The sequence below is a fragment of the Danio aesculapii genome, chromosome 21, assembly GCF_903798145.1.
Source record: "Danio aesculapii chromosome 21, fDanAes4.1, whole genome shotgun sequence".
In the NCBI taxonomy this organism is placed as follows: Eukaryota; Metazoa; Chordata; class Actinopteri; order Cypriniformes; family Danionidae; genus Danio; species Danio aesculapii.
The window spans coordinates 26,375,111-26,393,894 of NC_079455.1; positions in this window are offsets into that span (position 1 = coordinate 26,375,111).

Below are 18,784 nucleotides of genomic sequence, written 5' to 3' on the forward strand. Positions count from 1 at the left end.
AAACGTCAGATTTCGGTGACACGTCCTGAAGATGCTCAAGACAGCACTATATACTATTTGCACAGCCATTTGAAATCTACAGTAAAGTTAGACATCACTGCATTTAGTAAGGTATCTGAGTACAAGACACTGAATATGTATGTTTCACATTTTTACTTGATATGCTCTTTGCAATTCTAATTTATTCACAGCATTGTGCAAAAGAATAAATACACCCTTATTTACAACAAATAAACTCCCTTTGAGTAGAACTGTGCACAACTGTAAACAATATTACAGTACATACTGGAACTGAACCTTCAACATACATAGGTCTGTAAATCATTCATGAAATTGTTTAATTCAGAAGACATTTTCAGGAAAAAAAATATTAAATTTTTTTTAAATAAAAGTAGCTTGACAGATTTTGACAACTAGTTCAACATTTTTGTATGTAATGACTAAAGTAATGAAATGAGGACTATTAGTTTTATATGGAATGACTATTCAGCATTCACAAGTTTAGTTAATTTTGACTGACATGACATAAGCAAATGATAATGTTATAAAACAGCAGAAAGTTGTATGAAAGCAAATGATGCATGTCCAAAAGCATTTGCAATTTGTTGGAAGGAAAGAAAAACTGCTGCTATGATGTGCACAAATGACTAATTGTTTAGAGAAACGCATTAACTGTTGTGCAAATGTAAATAGTGTTGTGAGAAATGCACCAAAGTGACTGAGAAAAACTGCATTTTATTGGGTAAATATTACATTCACAAATGTAAATTTACTTTATCATTACCTAATTTGCAGTATTTTCTTTGTGACTTAAATTGTTTAATTACTACTTTACAAAATGTTTACAGCAAAAAGTGCGAAAACTGTGAAATTTTAAAATGACTTTTTAAAATTGATAAAATTATAAATTATTATCATTTAATTTGATAGTTTTGCCTCACCCTGTTTTTATTATGTTATTTTGGTGACTTTGGTTTACTGAATAAGCGTCTTGAAAATTTAAAATAAATATGTTTTCAATATCTAGAATTATTTATATGATTGTTGATATAAAAATGATTAAATATGGATATAATTTTGAAACAGAATACTGAAAAAGCTATGACTTATTCACCTTCAAATCTTTCGTGACAGAACTATGAAAATGACATTGCTCCTCTTTCACCACTAGAGGGCAGAACAGGACAGACTTCAATGCCAAATGCTTAATTTTTGCATCACATTTTCTAGTGCTAGTAATCGTTTATGAAAGTCAAAATTCGGATTATTCTTGTATTTTTAATCTAAAGTTTATATAATAGTTATATTTTTATAATATGATTATATTATTATTATCATATTTATTCATTAGTTTGTACAGACAGATAGATAGATAGATAGATAGATAGATAGATAGATAGATAGATAGATAGATAGATAGATAGATAGATAGATAGAATGAATGAACTTGATATTAATGCTTTCCATGAGAAAATGCTATGTTAAAGTGGTATTGTCGTACCAATTGCATTTCCTAATTGAATTTTATATTGCTTTCTATTTTACTTATTTACAGCAGTGTGAAATGATGTAAAAGAGAAGTACATTAATTAAATTGCATGATTAAATTATTATCATATTTATTCATTAGTTTGCATTTATTATTCTATAATTATTAGATTATTTGGAATTTGTATGCATTTGTTTTACTTATGTTTATATTTGCTTTAAATGTCATTATTTTCTTATTTTTCTTTAATTTTAATCAAATTACAAAATATTTACATAATCTAATTTTGTACTCATTATCAATATTTGATAATTTATTTTGACCTTTTTTAATTGATTTTAATTAACCTTTTAATTGACCTTTTAATTAATTAAATTTTAATTGATTTCTTATTTTATTCAATTTTAGTTAAGTTTATTTACCTTTTTGAATCTAATCAAATTCTCCTATTTTAGCCTGGTAATAGTTCAAATTCTAGATTAATCATAATTTGCATTCATAAATGTATAATTTACAATTGTATAATCTAGTTAGTATTTACATATATATTTAATTGTAATGTGCTTTATACATATACATTCTATCTTATTATTTAAATAGTTTTATTTTCTTCAAACATTCCTCCAGACCCCCCAAGCACTCCCTCATGGCCTAAATAAGCAAAGAATATTAAAAGAGGCTCAATTGATCAATTATCTCATTATAAATCTGAACATTGTCAAAGTAATCTGTGAAAATGAGCCTACAGCAGCCACTGTATTGCATCAGTCAGATCCTTTATTTGGCACAGAGCAGAGAGCACTAATGCAAGAGATCAGAAAACATATGAGATGTGTAGCCAAAATCAAAAACTGCAACCACATTTCCTGTCAAGAGGAATAATGTGAGCTCTGTTTTTCCTCAGTGTGTGAAATGAATCCCACTGCTGCATCAATCAGTCAGACGCAGGCTATGGCAGGCCATTTTAACATTTAATATAAAACCTCTATTTCTCATTCTATTAGCGCTATTTAGATAATAAGATTTTTAGATTATTTACCATCAAATACTACTTATCAGCTAGTGCTAAACCTTTAAAAGAATAGTGCATATCTTTATGAATTTAAAAGAAAGATGCCAGAACGTATTGGTTAAATATAATCCTATTTTTATTACATATTTCTTATAAAATATACATGTTTATTAGATAATATTTATTTATTAGGAACTGTAATTATTATTATGAGTACGTTTTTCATTAGCTACTATCTATTTATTAGATCCTCTTATCTGTTAAATAGATACTAGTTCTTTTTAAATTACTAAAGATTTAAATTAGTTACTGGTAACAACAGAATATTTACTTGTCACTATTAAAATATAATCCAAATTTGATCCAAATTGTGCCGTTTTAGTGACTGTCGCTTTAAATTCAAATAAGATTGTGCTCCCAGCCCTCTTTTCAAAAGTAGGCAGAGCTACAAATGCCTATGTGTCAGCATAGTGGAAGATTCAAATCTCTAATGGTGGACGACTGCGTCTTACTCATGACATGTGCAAAGAGAGAATATCAATCAAAGGGTTTCTGCAGATAAATTCTACCCCTCCATCTCCTATAAATGTAACCAGTTGTGGTTCAGTCATCAAATTAAAAAAGTTGTCAGTATAGAATTGTGATACCTAAAATATTAACATAATTTGTCTATGGAATTGGCATCATAACTATAAATAAATAAATCCTGGCTTTCACAATTTTTTTAGCACTTTACATTTAGAAAGACTTAGACACAATCTTTCTGATAACATTGCTGGCATCGAAGCCACCTGGAAACCCTTTTTTAATTATCTGTCAAATGCCAAGCATAACAGTTTAAAGGTATAACCCTGTCATTGTCTGCAAGATCACCATATTGCCTGTGCCCACTGGCGTAGAAACATATGTGTAATATTGTTAAACTATGTATAAAACTGGAGGAATTGATGTAACAATGGTTTTAAAAATCTTCTTTTTTTGCCTTTACTTTTCTCTTTATAATGGTTGTTGCTTTTTGTATTACTCTGTTGCTTTAAGGTCAAAATAATAATAATAATAATTAAATAAAAAGTCTTTCTGCAGACGGTTTTGATGAAGTCTCATTATAAAAAATAGAATTCATCCATTTTTATCATTAGAGGTTGGTTTCATTCACGCACTGCAGCCACTCAACTGTGTTTAAACCCCTTATAAATGTGATTTTTGCATAATAGATCCCTTTCAGGTTAAACGGCTTGCCATATAGCTAATCTGTTTCCACATCTCTCTCTTTGTCTCTCTCTCTCTCTGGGCCACTCTGTCATCGGGGCTCAAGCTCGCGCTAGAGAGTTTCGTGTTGTTCCCATTAAGATGGCTGTGTTTTTGCAGAGGTAACGGATCGGGCCGCTCTGGAGCCTCGTCCTCCGCAGTATCGAGCCGCTTCTCGTGTCTCCTGCTGGGAATCTGCTGAAGCTCTCATGCAGCTTCAATTACGACGCCCCCAGAGAACAAGCCGGGATGATGTTAGTGCTGCGACCGCCCTGCTGCATCCAGCATTACATTACAGCTGATTTGTCAGCCTTGCACTGCCTTGTTCGGAGCCACAACAAAATATTGATCCATTAGAGCTGCAGGCTTCAGATTTTATGCTGAGCTCATAATATATCTGTTTTTTTTTTTGCCACTATAAATATAGTATTTTGCTATGCATTGGCAACTGAATGTTGACGTTGCATGAGTTTTTGCTCAGCCATATCCTTTTTTTTTTTGCTCTTTTAAATAGGAAAGCTCATGTATATTTCCAGAGAAGCCTTTTATAATCTAACACATTTATATTTTAGGTAGAAGCATCTAAATATTGCACAATCTATTCTAATCAGATCTCCTGAAATATCTTCTGCAGTTTTCCATTTCATTGATGGCTCATGTTTGCTGATTCAATTTGAAACCAGGCCTGACTTATTTTAAAAGCATGAACTGATCAGAGCTTGTTCCGTAGATGTGAACTTACAGGCCACAAATCTATAATATGGGAAAACCAATAGGCATTCTCAGGTCAAGTTAATACAATCTTAAAGTAAAAGTTAAAATAAATAAGTAAAACTAAACAGAGGTATAGCTTACATAAAAACAATAAGGTCACACAACAAGACATAATGAGGAATTCTGGAAGAAACAAGATGTGGGGGTGGGACATAGAGTAGCTCCTCCCCTTTAAAAAAAAAATCCAATGGTGTTTTGTTTTATCGCAGCTCTGCCAGTGAGGGTGGTTGAGCTCAAGTGCATCAAATGAAAAAAGCAAATGAGAAGCGTCCTGAAGAGGGGCGGGGCATGTCAGATACTAGAGAGCATTTGATTGGTTATGATTTGATGAGAAACTGAAGTATAGGGTGATGTGAATAAAACCGTTGGTCCATTTAGGTGGAAGTGAAAAACTACAAGCTTTACATGTTTATATCAGTTTTATATTTTATAAATGAGAAATTTGTCTCTGTTCTGGGGCACACTAGCTAATAGATATCTTAAAACTATTAATATTGATACTCATTCATTAATTTTCTTTTCAGCTTAGTCTCTTTATTAATCTGGGGTTGCCACAGCAGAATGAACCACCAACTTATCCAGCTTATATTTTATGCAGCGGATGCCCTTCCAGTTGCACCCCGTCAATAGGAAAAATCCATACACACTCATTCACACACAGACATTACTGACAATTTAGTTTATTCAATTCACCTATACCACTTTACATCTTTGGACTTGTGGGGGAAACCGAAACACCCGGAGGAAACCCATGCAAACACGGGGAGAACATGCAAACTCCACAGTGGAATGTCAACTGACCAAGCCGGGGCTGGAACCAGCACCATTCTTGCTGTGAGGCGATTGTGCTACCCACTGCGCCACAGTGCTGCCCTAATACTGATACTAACATCTAAAAAAAACTTTCATTTCATGGGACCTATAATAGTATTTGTCTTGATTAATATTTAGTGAACAATCCATTTAAAGTGTTTTGTAATAAAATATCATATAAAAATAAGATTTTGATATTTCAGAAATAAATCATATTTATATCAGAAAACAGATGAATGTTTCATGCATGTTTATGCTTCAGTAAATGAGGGAAATCAAATCATTCTTCTTGAACCTTCTTGAGTTCAATTTCATTAAAAATATATTTTCTTTGCGCTTTGCAGCAAGAAGCAATTTAGCCTTGTTTAATGTTTTATCTAAGTTAATTACATCTGTCACAAGTGTTTATGATGGGACAGCTTAGAGTTGTTTTCATCCCATACTGTCACTGGGGTGGTACCTTTTTAAATATGACTACTGTTTTGATATACACATGGTACATCACTGTATTAAGCCTTCACCCTCACAAAATGATTGGTCATCAACTATGATACTGCTGATGCAACCCAAAACATCACTCACCCCTGGTATCAGCCACCACCAGACTCACCATCACTCATGGCATTCAATGCCTCTAATACCTCTTTGACATCCATTAATCACCTTCTTTATCCATTGTGACTAAAAGCTATTTCAGTGGAGGAAAGGCATTGCTTAGCAATATGGAATGCTAAAACATAAGCAGTGCAAAAATATAGACAAATAAGAGCAGTTGGCATCTTCTTAATCTGGTTTTATGAGGATTGTAAAAAAACAAACAAAAAAAAACCAAACAAACAAAAAACACAGTTTTGTTTCTAAGTCGAATGACAGTGAGTGAGTAATAACACAGCATAGTGTCATTTCAATCCTATTCATTCATTTTCAGAGCACAAATTTTAAGATTTTGTATGATAACCGAGAGCTACCTCAATCCTGATAGACAGCAATGGTCCCGAGACATTCAAAGTAAAATAAAGGAACCAAAAACATTGACAATGTAACTTTGGCTTCAAGAACATTTGGGGGAAAACAATAAAAATTACATTGTTTGGCAGTCTTAATGGCATTACATTGTATTGATAGAAAACATGCACCCTGACAACCTGACAAGAAAGAGAAGATCGCATGAAACAGTGCACATTTACTAGCAATACAATGTAATGCCATTAAGACCCGGCTATACCTCAAACTAAATCAAAGAATTAACTGAAATGACAAAATTTTGAACAAAAGCTGACCAAAACAATTTCATTTTGAGTTTGTTTCAGCAGTTTGAAACAGCTTGTCACAGCCAGGCCAGGTTCTCCCCACTCTCAGTCACCTGATTAAAGCTGCGATCACACTGGACTTTTCTCCTCATGGACTTCCATTCATAAGCACGCGAATGCGTCAGACCGGAAAGGCAAGGTCGTGCGACAAGTTTCGCAGTTTGCTGTGTTGGAAACTTGGAAAGTTCAAGCTTGGTGAACTCTGACCTGCGAAATAGCATCACATGATTGCGTGAGACCAATCGAAGATCAAAACATGACCTCTCTGGACAGGAATTTAAAACCTGGACCAAAACACTCGCTTTTTTAATGTCTAATCATCTTGTTTAATCCTGTCCCTTTCCGCGACACCATACGACAGAATTTTGCATGCACAAACTCTAGTGTGAACGCAGCTTCACCCTGTTCTCCGGCAATCAGCAAGATCCCTGAGTACTAATCACCAAGTGTACCTGCACGTCATCCCTGCTCATCACATCCACCCATAAATACCTGCATGCACACTCACTCAGTGTCCGGCCTTGCCGCATCGAGAAGGACAATACGCGGTCAGTCTATTTCAGTTTTCAGAGTTATACTTACCTTGTCTGCTCCTTGTATACCCATAGTGACTCTGTGTCTCTCCCTAATGTGAATCCCTCCTGGTTGTGTGTCTCCTGATCTTCATCTTTGTCATCAGTCCCCAGTTCACTCCATCATGGCTTCACTGCTCTCTTTCTGCAAGACAAAGACTTTACCTGTTTGACCTCATCTGTTTACATCATCCTTAACAAACTGTTAAGTCCTCCTGTTTGTTTTGGCTCCTAAACCCCTTTGAGCTTTGATTGGTCTGTGAAGATTACACAATCTGTCGGTGTGTACTTGAACTCCACCTTCTTTGAAATGCTTCATCACTCATATCTACAGATGGTCAGACAGAAAATCAACATTCAAAACAACACCAAGTTAGCAATGCAAATACATTGAAGGTTATGTACACTACATTACACACTACGTGATGTATCCGCACCTATACGATTGCATGTGGAGAGATTTAGTAAAACCTACAGTTCCATTGGGTGTCTGTCCACAGCAAATAGAAGACAATGTAAAGATGTGGTGCACCGCGGTATAGCCTATAATTTTTTACCTCTCCTACTACAATGCAGAGGTGTTGAGGTGTTCGAAATCCACATCACTCAGCCTTTTCAAACTTCTGTCCTTCAAATGAAGAATGCAAATAATTTAGTTTAGAGTACATCGGGGCCTTAAATGTCAGCAGCGCAACACACAAATATCAAATTGCCTATAGTAAAAGCACACCCTCATCTGATACAGAAGACATTGGTGAACAAAGCATTCCTACAGTTTTTGGTGCATAACAGTGTTCTTGGAGCTTTATATGACTACGATTGAACCACTGAAGATTGTTGCTGTCCATGGAGGATGAGAGAGCTCCTGGATTTCATCTAAATATCTTTATTTGTTTTCTGAAGATAAACGAAGGTCTCAGAGGATTGTAATAACATGAGGATTGGTAATTAATAACAGTGTTTTCATTTTGGTCGATTTTTCAACTGCCCTTTAAGTTATCCAAGTTAATTTAGTCTTTGTTCCCATAGCTTATTTACAATGTAGATTGGGTCAAAGCAGCTTAACATACTGTAGATGAAATTCTAGTGAACTGAGACTGCTTTAGTCCAGTTTTCATAGTTGAAATTCAGTTTAGTTCTGTTAAGTGTAATGTAAATGTCACTGCTAAAAGCCCAAACACCTAAGAACAAATTTTGTGACAGCTTTTTGTTTTGTGACAGGCAAGGTATGAATGGCACTCTTCCAGTGAGAGATCAGTGGGTTATGATTAAGAGTCTGGTGGCCGTCAGTGGGACGAGAGCAGTGATGGAGGAGGTGAGGTTTGCTCTTCTTGACTGCAGATGAACACAGAGGGATCCAGAGGAGGGGTGAGAGTTTGGAAGACACGGAGAGACTGCAGTGCTGCAGAAGCAGGGCGTTGCCTGTGAATATGAGGAGAGCGATGAATGCAAGACCATCAACAAATGAGGCCCTGTGGAGCAACTGAATGTAAAAGAGCAGATCAGACGAGAGGGATTTAAAGAGAGAGAGAGAGAGGCTGCATTAACACTTCAGAGCTGCTGTGAAAAGACTGCAACTGACATCTTTAAGTCACCGATTTAATTGCTTATTGATGATTTTCGCTGACCTTTTTCACCTTTGTGGAATCAGTAACTCATTTGGATGGGACAGGGTGCATGTGTTAAAAAAATATGAAGCAATTACAAAATTCTTAGCATACTAATAAATAAAGGATATGAACGAATTACACAATAAAGTTTAATAAAAAAAAATAATGAAAAGAAAAATGGAAAATAACAAATTACAAAACAATAAGAAAATAAAATTTAAAAGAATAATAAATTAATGAAGAGAAATGAATACCAATACTAATTTAAAACAATAGATAGAGCAAATTTGTTTAGACATATCAATGGAATATTAAACAATAAATAAAAAAGTATAATCTCAACAAATGAATGAATAAATATTAAAGAATAATAAATTATAAACAAATGATAATTCTTTAATTAATACAAATTTGATTAAAAAAAAATCTTTACAATTTTTTTATGATTTTAAATTTTTTTCTCATTTCAAATAATGCAGATGAATATCAAATACAGAGCATTAACATAAAAGCAGAACAATACAAAAAGAAATAACTACATTAAATAAATAACATCATCTAAATTGAGTAAGTAAACCAAACCAAAGCAAATACAAGGGAAAATAAATAAATAAATAAATAAATAAATTAATTAATTAATTAATTAAAAAATAATTGAAAAAAATGGGAGCCTCATATCATAGCCTTAATTATTATTTTGTCTCGTTATATGTTTGTTAACATTGTGGGTCGCAGCTATTTAGAAATGTTCCCCATTTATCAAAATAAATTTCAATCCTTCATGTATACTGCAGAGTTTTTCAAAAGCTGCAACTCGTCCTAACTCTGAGATACACTCGAAGATTGGAGATCTACTGGAAGATTTTCTGTCACCCGTCTGCCTAGCATGATACAGCTCTGTATCCACTGTGATCCAAGTATGTATAAGCTTGGGCAAAAGTCATACGGGGTCTGCAATATCTTAACAAGGTATTCATGCACCTCTCTCCACCTCTTGCCATAATACATGAAATAGGTCACCTGCTTCTTCTTGGCATCGCCAGCATTCTGGATTGTTTTTGAAACCTGCTCTGAACAGTCTCATGGGAGTCCAGTAAAATCTATGTAAATTTTGAAGATGTAAATTTTTCTAACAAAATGTTCTAACATCTTTAGACATTAATTTTATATTCCCAGCAATTTTTTGAGAGGGGTCTGGATGCAGACTAGTTGCAGTGTAATCTGTGCTGCATCCAATGCTTTTTAATAGGCTCACCTAACCCACCCCTAACCCTACCCCTCACAGTGTCACTCGCTCCATTTGAGTGCATTGTGTCTGACATTGCATCTCTGAGTGATGCGATTTCAGCTTGCATCATAAAGGCTGCAACAAGATACTATTGCAATTTTTCCCCAGTTTTCATCTTCAAATGTGCATCCCAAATCTTTTTCCCATATTATCCTAAACTTTACAATTTTTACAATTTACAACAGGAAACTGTCTTAGATGAACACCATTTCATACATTTATTGAATATTGAAATAATTAAATATGTATATATTTTTTTACTTTACTGAACAATTTAGAAAATTGCATTTATAAACAGAACTTTAGATAGGAAAAAATCTGCTACAAAATTCTTATAAAGAAATGTTTGAGTTTAAGATTTTTAAATAAGTTTAAGAGTTTCCAAAAGCATTAACTTAATGGTTAGAATTAAGACATTACCTCAGAAAAATCTGGGTAAAGTTAAACAAAAAAAAGACAATCACCTTAACTGAATGTACAGTTCTCAGCTTATATAAGTACACCCCTCACAAATCTATATTTTAAATTTATGTTTTTAATAGGAAGCTATACAATATTATATTTGTGCATATACATTGGATTAGTCAGTTCACCCAAATTTATATGTTATAGAAAAATATGAAATACAAATTTTAAAAAGTAGAAAAATCAAGAGAAGAATTTTTTTTTTTTTTAATTTTGTGGGTTGTAATTTATTTTTGGAATATTTTGCTTGAATTAAATAGTAATATCTTTCAATTTCTAAATATATTTGGTGACTAAAATATTATTTGAATAAATATATCTGTTTAATAAATCTGCTTTGTTTAAATGCACCAAAATACATTGCCTATATTCACTGAGAAATTGAATATATGGGGTGTACTCAATTATGCTGAGCACTGTATTAACGCTAAGAAATGATCACAATTAAAAATAAAAAGCTCTCCACCAAAATATATGATTTTTATTTCAATTACGTGTCAATGCAGTATTGCTTCTTCACTATGCAGCACGAAACTGAGAAAGTTCCCGCAGATCTAGAGGCATTTTACCAGCACAGGGGAAACAGGAAGCATTGTGTATCTCAATTACTAATAGCAGCATTTAAAGTTTTGAATATTTAATGAGAAGAATCAGCAAAGTCCAGAGCAGAAGCCTGCATTCATTAGATACTGCAGGAGCCGCTCGGAGCTTCAGCCGGCTCTTCAAGACTACAGCAAGTGTGAAAGGCATTCAGACGAGCAGCACAAAAGCTCATATCTCCCCAGAGAAAAAGAAAAGGGCTCTGTGATACCGGCGTGCTTCTGATCTCAAAGCAGCGCAGAGTGAATTAAACAGCAGGCAAACTGTGTGGGATGAAAGAGAAAGAGCTCCTGCTTAGACTCTATTTATACATCGCTATGCTCCAGAACTCTGACGCTTCTCTTTGGTGATGCAATAGAGGCAAAGCAAACTGACTGAGAGGACACTGAAAACTTGCAGATAATAAACTTGCAAATAAATGAGAAGAAATATTATAATATTCTGCACTGTTCATTAGTCTAAACAGTAACATTAGTAAACTAATTTGTACAGACATTCAGATGTTTTTGCAAGTGCTGTTTGTGATTCATTTTTCATGTTGGATCATTAGAGTTTGCAGAAAATACACAAGTTCATGCAGATTGATAAATTACCTGTTTAATTTTTTACACTTTTCATAACACATTATTGATGATAGAATTATATAAATTCAAATTAAAGTCAAAATACAGCTCAATAAAAATCTAAAATAATTACTTTTTAAGAAATGCCTATTCTTAGCTCAAAACCGACAACACAAATAATAAATGTATTATTATATACACTACACAATTTAATAATTGAATGTTGTCTTTTTGTTCTAATTTATTATTATTATTATTATTATTATTATTATTATGATTATTATTATTATTATATAAATAATATATAATAATAAATTCTGTATTGTTGCAAATTAAAATCTTTAACTGGCTACCAATATTATATTAATTACAATTATTAAAATACATTGTTATTGGTGTTTACAAGTAATTGGTGGTTTGTGCTGATGGAAAGAGAGTGACAGTGTTATATAACACATAAATATAATATACATAAATATGTTATATAATAACACAAAACAATTATTATAACATAACATCTGGTGGTTCATTCTTCTGTCAACCCCTGATGAATAAATGGACTAAGTTAAAAGATAAATGAATGAATGAATTGAATTATGATATGGGGTTGGTTTGGAGGCCATGATGGACAGAGGTCAGTGGGCACCTCTACTCTTTTTTAAGGACATCCTGGGATTTGACCACAGAGAGTCAGGACCTCGGTTTAACATCTCATTCGAAAGATGGTGCTCACTGACAGTATAGTGTCCCCTTCACTATATTGGGGCATTAGGATCCACGCAGACTGCAGGTTGAGCGGCCCCTGCTGGCCTCACTTACACCACTTAAGACAGCAACCTAGCTTTCCCATGTGGGCCCCCATCCAAGTACTGAGCAGGCGCAGCCCTGCTTTGCTTCAATAGTTGACCATGTGAGAGTTGCAGAGAGCTAGCTGCTGGATTATATAATAACATAACATAAGATAACATAATGGTGGCGCAGTGGGTAGCACATTCGCCTCACAGCAAGAAGGTCGCTGGTTCCAGCCTCGGTTCCAGTTGGCATTTCTGTGTGGATGTTCTCACAGTGTTCACGTGGGTTTCCTCCGGATGCTCCGGTTTCCCCCAACAAATCCAAAGACATGTGGTACAGGTGAATTTGGTAGGCTAAATTGTCCATAGTGTATGTGTGTGAATGAGTGTGTATGGATGTTTCCCTGTGATGGGGTGCAGCTGGAAGGGCATCCGCTGTGTAAAACATAGCAGACTAAGCCGAAAAGAAAATGAATGAATGAATAATATAATATAATATAATATAATATAATATAATATAATATAATATAATATAATATAATATAATATAATATAATATAATATAATGTCTAATAATTAAATAATATAACAACATATTCACAATTATAATCATAACTTTTATTAGTAGTAAAAGCTCCTAAATATCATTACTGTTTTAGTGTTAGTATTTTTTACAAGTTTACTTGTAAAAGACAAAATAGACACACAAATAAGAAATAAAATCAGGGAAAATAAAATTCCTAATAATGAAAACAGGTGTGTTTTTACTGTTTTCCCATTGCTTTTTCACTCTGCATAAACAAAAAGCATTTACCTCAACACCTATGAAACAGAACAACACAAACAACAACTCTTAATAATCAGTTAGTCAATACCTCCTTCATCCCATCCCCTCCTTTTCTCCTCTCCCCCTTTTCCACTCTTTTTCTTTGCATTCCTACACAACAACATGCCTTTTCCCCAAGGTCACTTCAAATCAGCTCACAGTCCACGGACACCTCTATAACCAATGCTCTTAGGGCAGAAAAAAATGCAGTTATGTATTGAGAAACAATTTTGGAGATGAAGCCTGTATCTCCCGCTGCCTCAGCAAAATCACTCGAGTCTGCAAGTCAGCATTTTTGAGTCGCGTGTTCTCGTGTTTGGCCGACAGAGGGCAGCATTAACTGCGGCTTAATGTAACACAGCACCACCAAAACAAACAGGCGCTCAGATTAACAACACACAGGAAGGAAAGCAGCTCTGCAGTGCAGAAAAGAGGCTGCACCATTATCAATTACACCTCCATCTCACTTCGGATATCAGTGAGCTGCCCTGCGGACGCAGCACATTTCCTCCAGCCCAGACCGGCCTATCCAGAGCCAAAAAAACTAGAGCTGCAGACCACTCATTGGGCATTTCTGCAGTACCTCAGTTCACTTTATAATAAAAAAGTCTTTATTTCAAATGAATTCCAACATTATCCCCTAGTTTCACAGACATGGCCTAAAGGGATAGTTCACCCACAAATTAAAATGTTTACATCCCCTTGAGTGGTTTCAAACCTTTACGAATTTCTTCATTCTGCTAAACACAAAAGGAGATATTTTGAAGAAAGCAAACCTGTCACCACTAACATCCATGGTAAGAAAAGCAAATAATTTAGAAGTCAATGTGTCCAGCTTTCTTTAAAATACCTTCTTTTGTGTTTGGCAGATGAAAGTCAAACAGGTTAAGTGAAGGATAAGTAAATGATGCCAGAAGTGCTGTTTTGTTTCTAGATGCATAGTAAAAATCCCACAGAATCAATGGCTGCTGCTTTCCATCATTCTTCAAAACATCCTCTTTTGTGTTCAATATAAGAAAGAAACCATTTTAAATCAAGTGGATTAATTCTTTTTTAGGTGTACTGTCCTTTAAAATCCCGCTGTTCACTTAACAAAGACTAAGCCCCCTTTGTGGAACTGAGCCTATAAATATTGCAATGGTGAGATTAAAGTCTCAATTGGGAGATGAAAAAGTACTTTCAAGTGTACTTTGAAAACTACAGTAAAATTAGACATCACTGCGTTTAGTGCGTTATCTGAGTACAAGACACTAAATATGTATGTTTCACATTCTTACTACATATGCTCTTTGCAATTCTAATTCATAGCATTGTGCAAAAGAATAAATATATGCTGAAGGTTTAGTTCCAGTATGTACTGTAATATTGTTTACAGTTTTGCACAGTTCTACTCAAAGGAAGATTATGTTTGTTGTTAATAAAGGTGTATTTATTCTTTTGCACAATGCTGTGAATAAATTAGAATTGTAAAGAGCATATCAAGTAAAAATGTGAAACATACATATTCAGTGTCTTGTACTCAGATACGGCATTAAATGCAGTGATGTCTAACTTTACTGTAGTTTTCAAATGGCTGTGCAAATAGTATATAGTGCTGTCTTGAGCATTTTTAGGACGTGTCACCGAAATCTGACTTTTTTGTATTGGAAATAATGTACAGAGTAAACTGTCATAATGAAAACATGACAAAGCCATTTAACTATCTTGTTCATAAACAATGGCGTCAGGACTTGTCATCTTGATGACACTGACACTTTCATTGACATAAATACTTGATTTTGAGGAATGAGATATTCATTTTGAGCAAGTAACACGGTTTTGCAGACTATCAACTATGTTTTGCAGTTTGTACTAATTGTTTTGAGAGATGCATTAACTCTTGTGCAAATGTAAATAGAGTTGATTTGCACCAAATGCACCAAATCGAAATGCACCAAAGCGATTGTAACTGAAACTGTAAGTGATCTTAATTGTCCTCAAAAATGTAAGTGGATTGAACATAAAACAATTAAGTCGTCTCCAAAAAAAAGCTCATTTGAGATAAGTTGTTTGAACAAGCAGCAAAAATATTTGTGTAGATATATTGAGTGAAAACATATTGAGGATAGATGGATGGACAGACGGACAAACGGACAGAAGGACAGAGAGACAGATAGATAGATAGATAGACAGACAGACAGACAGACAGACAGACAGACAGACAGACAGACAGACAGACAAACAGATAGATAGATAGATAGATAGATAGATAGATAGATAGATAGATAGATAGATAGATAGATAGATAGATAGATAGATAGATAGATAGATAGATAGATAGATAGATAGATAGATAGATAGATAGATAGATAGATCAACACAATCTCACGGCAATTCGTAACTTTTTGATTTAGTGGCTAATTCGTACAAATTCGTACGATCTAATTCGTACAATTTAGTACGATTTGCTCATCCCTCAATGACGGTTGGGTTTAGGGGCGGGGTTGGGTGCCACGCCTCCTTTTTAAAATCGTACAATTTCGTACGACTGAACTTGTACGAATTCGTATGAATTAGCCACTAAACTGACAAAACGTAAAATACTTACGTTTTCTCGTGAGATCAGGCTAGATAGATAGATAGATAGATAGATAGATAGATAGATAGATAGATAGATAGATAGATAGATAGATAGATAGATAGATAGATAGATAGATAGATAGATAGATAGATAGATAGATAGATAGATAGATAATCGTGTTGAAGTGTTTCACTGTTTCAGCATGACTCAGGTGTCATTAAATCAAATTATATTTCTCTGTTTCTGTTTGTTCTCCAGCTGGGTGTTGTCGTGGGCTGATCAGGGTTTCTGGGTGCGACTCAGGGCTGCAGTGAGACAGGCTGTCTGCCCCTTTCTCCATAAAACTAATCACATCCATATATCTCCCTCACCCCACAAGGTGAGACAGCATTGCATTACAGCTTTTGATTAAATATCAGATACTGCGCCTGCAGGAAGGAGACAGAGAATGTAAATATCTAAAGTCAGTCCGGTGGCATCTATAGTAAATTCAACCTTTGATTCTAATCTCATTCACACACACTCAGAAAATACTGCAAAACTATATTTAATACAGTTTTTGTTTTTTAATAGAGGTAGACAAGAAAGGATACAGTGATCCTGCAGTTGAGAAAACAGTCCAAGAGCATTTGAGAAACTCTTGGCACGTTGAGCTCGTCTGTGTAAACATTCATTATCTAATTGGCTCTAGCAGAGACAAAAGCAAATGACAGAGGAAAGTGGGGGAAACTGCCTGTTCTGTAACCTACTGTTAGATGCTGCAGGCAGGCCGAGTCTTTACAATGCATACAGACGCAATGGGGATATACATATAAGGCCAGCTCTTTAACAATTATCAGACAGGCCAGCACAGCAGGGCTAAGCACAGTATAGTACAGCACAGCACAATATAATACATACAGAAAGTGCAACACAGCTCAATACAATCCAGGACATCATAAAACTGCAGCACTATAGAAGAAGAAATGCAGTGCCATAAAACACAGCACAGTACAGTGGCCACAAAAGGGTTTTATAAGCTCTTTTGTTGCTCTTTTCTTAGGGTAAAAATAAGTGTTCCAAACCTAAGCAGCGGTGAACACCCATACAATGCCAACTTGGCTGAGAGATGAATATGTAAATATAAGAAACAATACAAAAATAATAATAGAAACACAACCAAGTTTACAGAAGTTGGAAAGCAGAAGTTAGAAGAATGTAATGACTTATATACAGTTTGTGTAGAGCACAATGGTCAATGACTATTGTATTGGGCTGTATAAATAAAGTAAACCCGGGCTCATTCTGAATACGTACCCCTATATATATTTGTGGAGAGTCTTATGCTGCGTTCACACCAGGCGCGTAAGAAGCATCAAACACAAGTGATTTGCATGTTAAATAACGAAAAGATGCGAATAGACATCCTGCGGCACGTTTGACGCAATTTGCGGGATTGAAGTGGCGCGAGTTGAGCGTTTTGCGCGATTGACGCAACATTTCACTTAACGTTCGTTTCGTGCAAATCGCTCAAGTTGGAAAATCTGAACCTCAGCGGACATTCGCGCCGCGTTAACCAATCAGGAGCTTTCTCTTGTAGGGGCGTGCTTATGATACAACACCTGTTGTTGGTGTCCCGGGGAAAATCCACCTGCCGACACCAGACACCGGTTGATCAAACTGGGCTCGGCTCAGTCGGAAGCACCGCTGAAAGCTTCCATCATACAGATTAAGTTTTTGGAGGAGATTGTAAACTCACAGAGCTGGGTGCACCTCTGAAAGGATCTATTGGACTCAGACACGGCTCCAAACTAATCAACGTTGTTTAAAACGCCTTCATAAAGCACATAAACCCAGTTATTTTCTCAATAAAATCCATGTTAGCCATTTATCAATGAAGTTAGACTCACTGGACAGACAGAAGCCCTGCCCATGACACAAATCTATGGATTGTGAAGTGAATTTGACGTGCGAATGAAGCGAGTAAACTCAAAATGTTTACGCGTCGATTTACACGCGAATAGCACAGTTTATCTGCATGTGCCATGTCTGGTGTGAACACAGCATTAGGAGGTACGTTTTTTTTGCAGTTTTTGTTTTCGTAAATCCATCAGAGGCCCTGTGTATGCTTTTTAAGATCTCAAATTTCTCTCGTGAGTGCCATTCATACCTGCCCGTCTCGCGTTAATCCTCCAGATGCCGCTGTTGACTGACTGACTGACTTTCTGTCAGACCAACAGTGTTTTCAAAAGCACAGATTGAGCCTTCCATATGAGGTAACCAGTCAGCTGATAAGCGTGAAAAGGAACGGCGTCATACCGCCCTGTAGCGTTCATTTTAAAGATGAAATGCAGCAATACATACCTCTGGTTACATAATTCGTGACAAACATAAAAACAGTGTCAGTATTGCTTTAAATTAAAATTACACTTTAATTTCCACTATAAAGCAGATTGTATGTTTATATTTTTAAATGGAGAGGACTTTTACATTATAAAAGGTGGAGTGCCAAAGCTACGCCCATACCTTATGCAATCTCTATAGTTTAAATCAAAGATGTTTACCAGCCTAAGCAAATTCCTCTAAAAGATATCTTTAAAAAGTCTTTAAAAGGTCACATGGTTTATTATGTCAGTTAATGTAAGCAATTGATGAAGAAACTGCCTGCATATCAGTATGTTAGATCTATGAAACAGCATCTCTTGGATTTAGGATATTGTGATGTGTTTATTCCCTGAAGAAAACTCTAGAATACAACCAAGGCATTTGAGGGAGTTCAGAAACTGCTTTTACTTGGAGGTTAACTCATCAGTGACATTGTTTTGTAAATGTACAGATCTTTTTTTATGCTAAAGCACCAAGGTTATGTACTTAAGTAAGCATA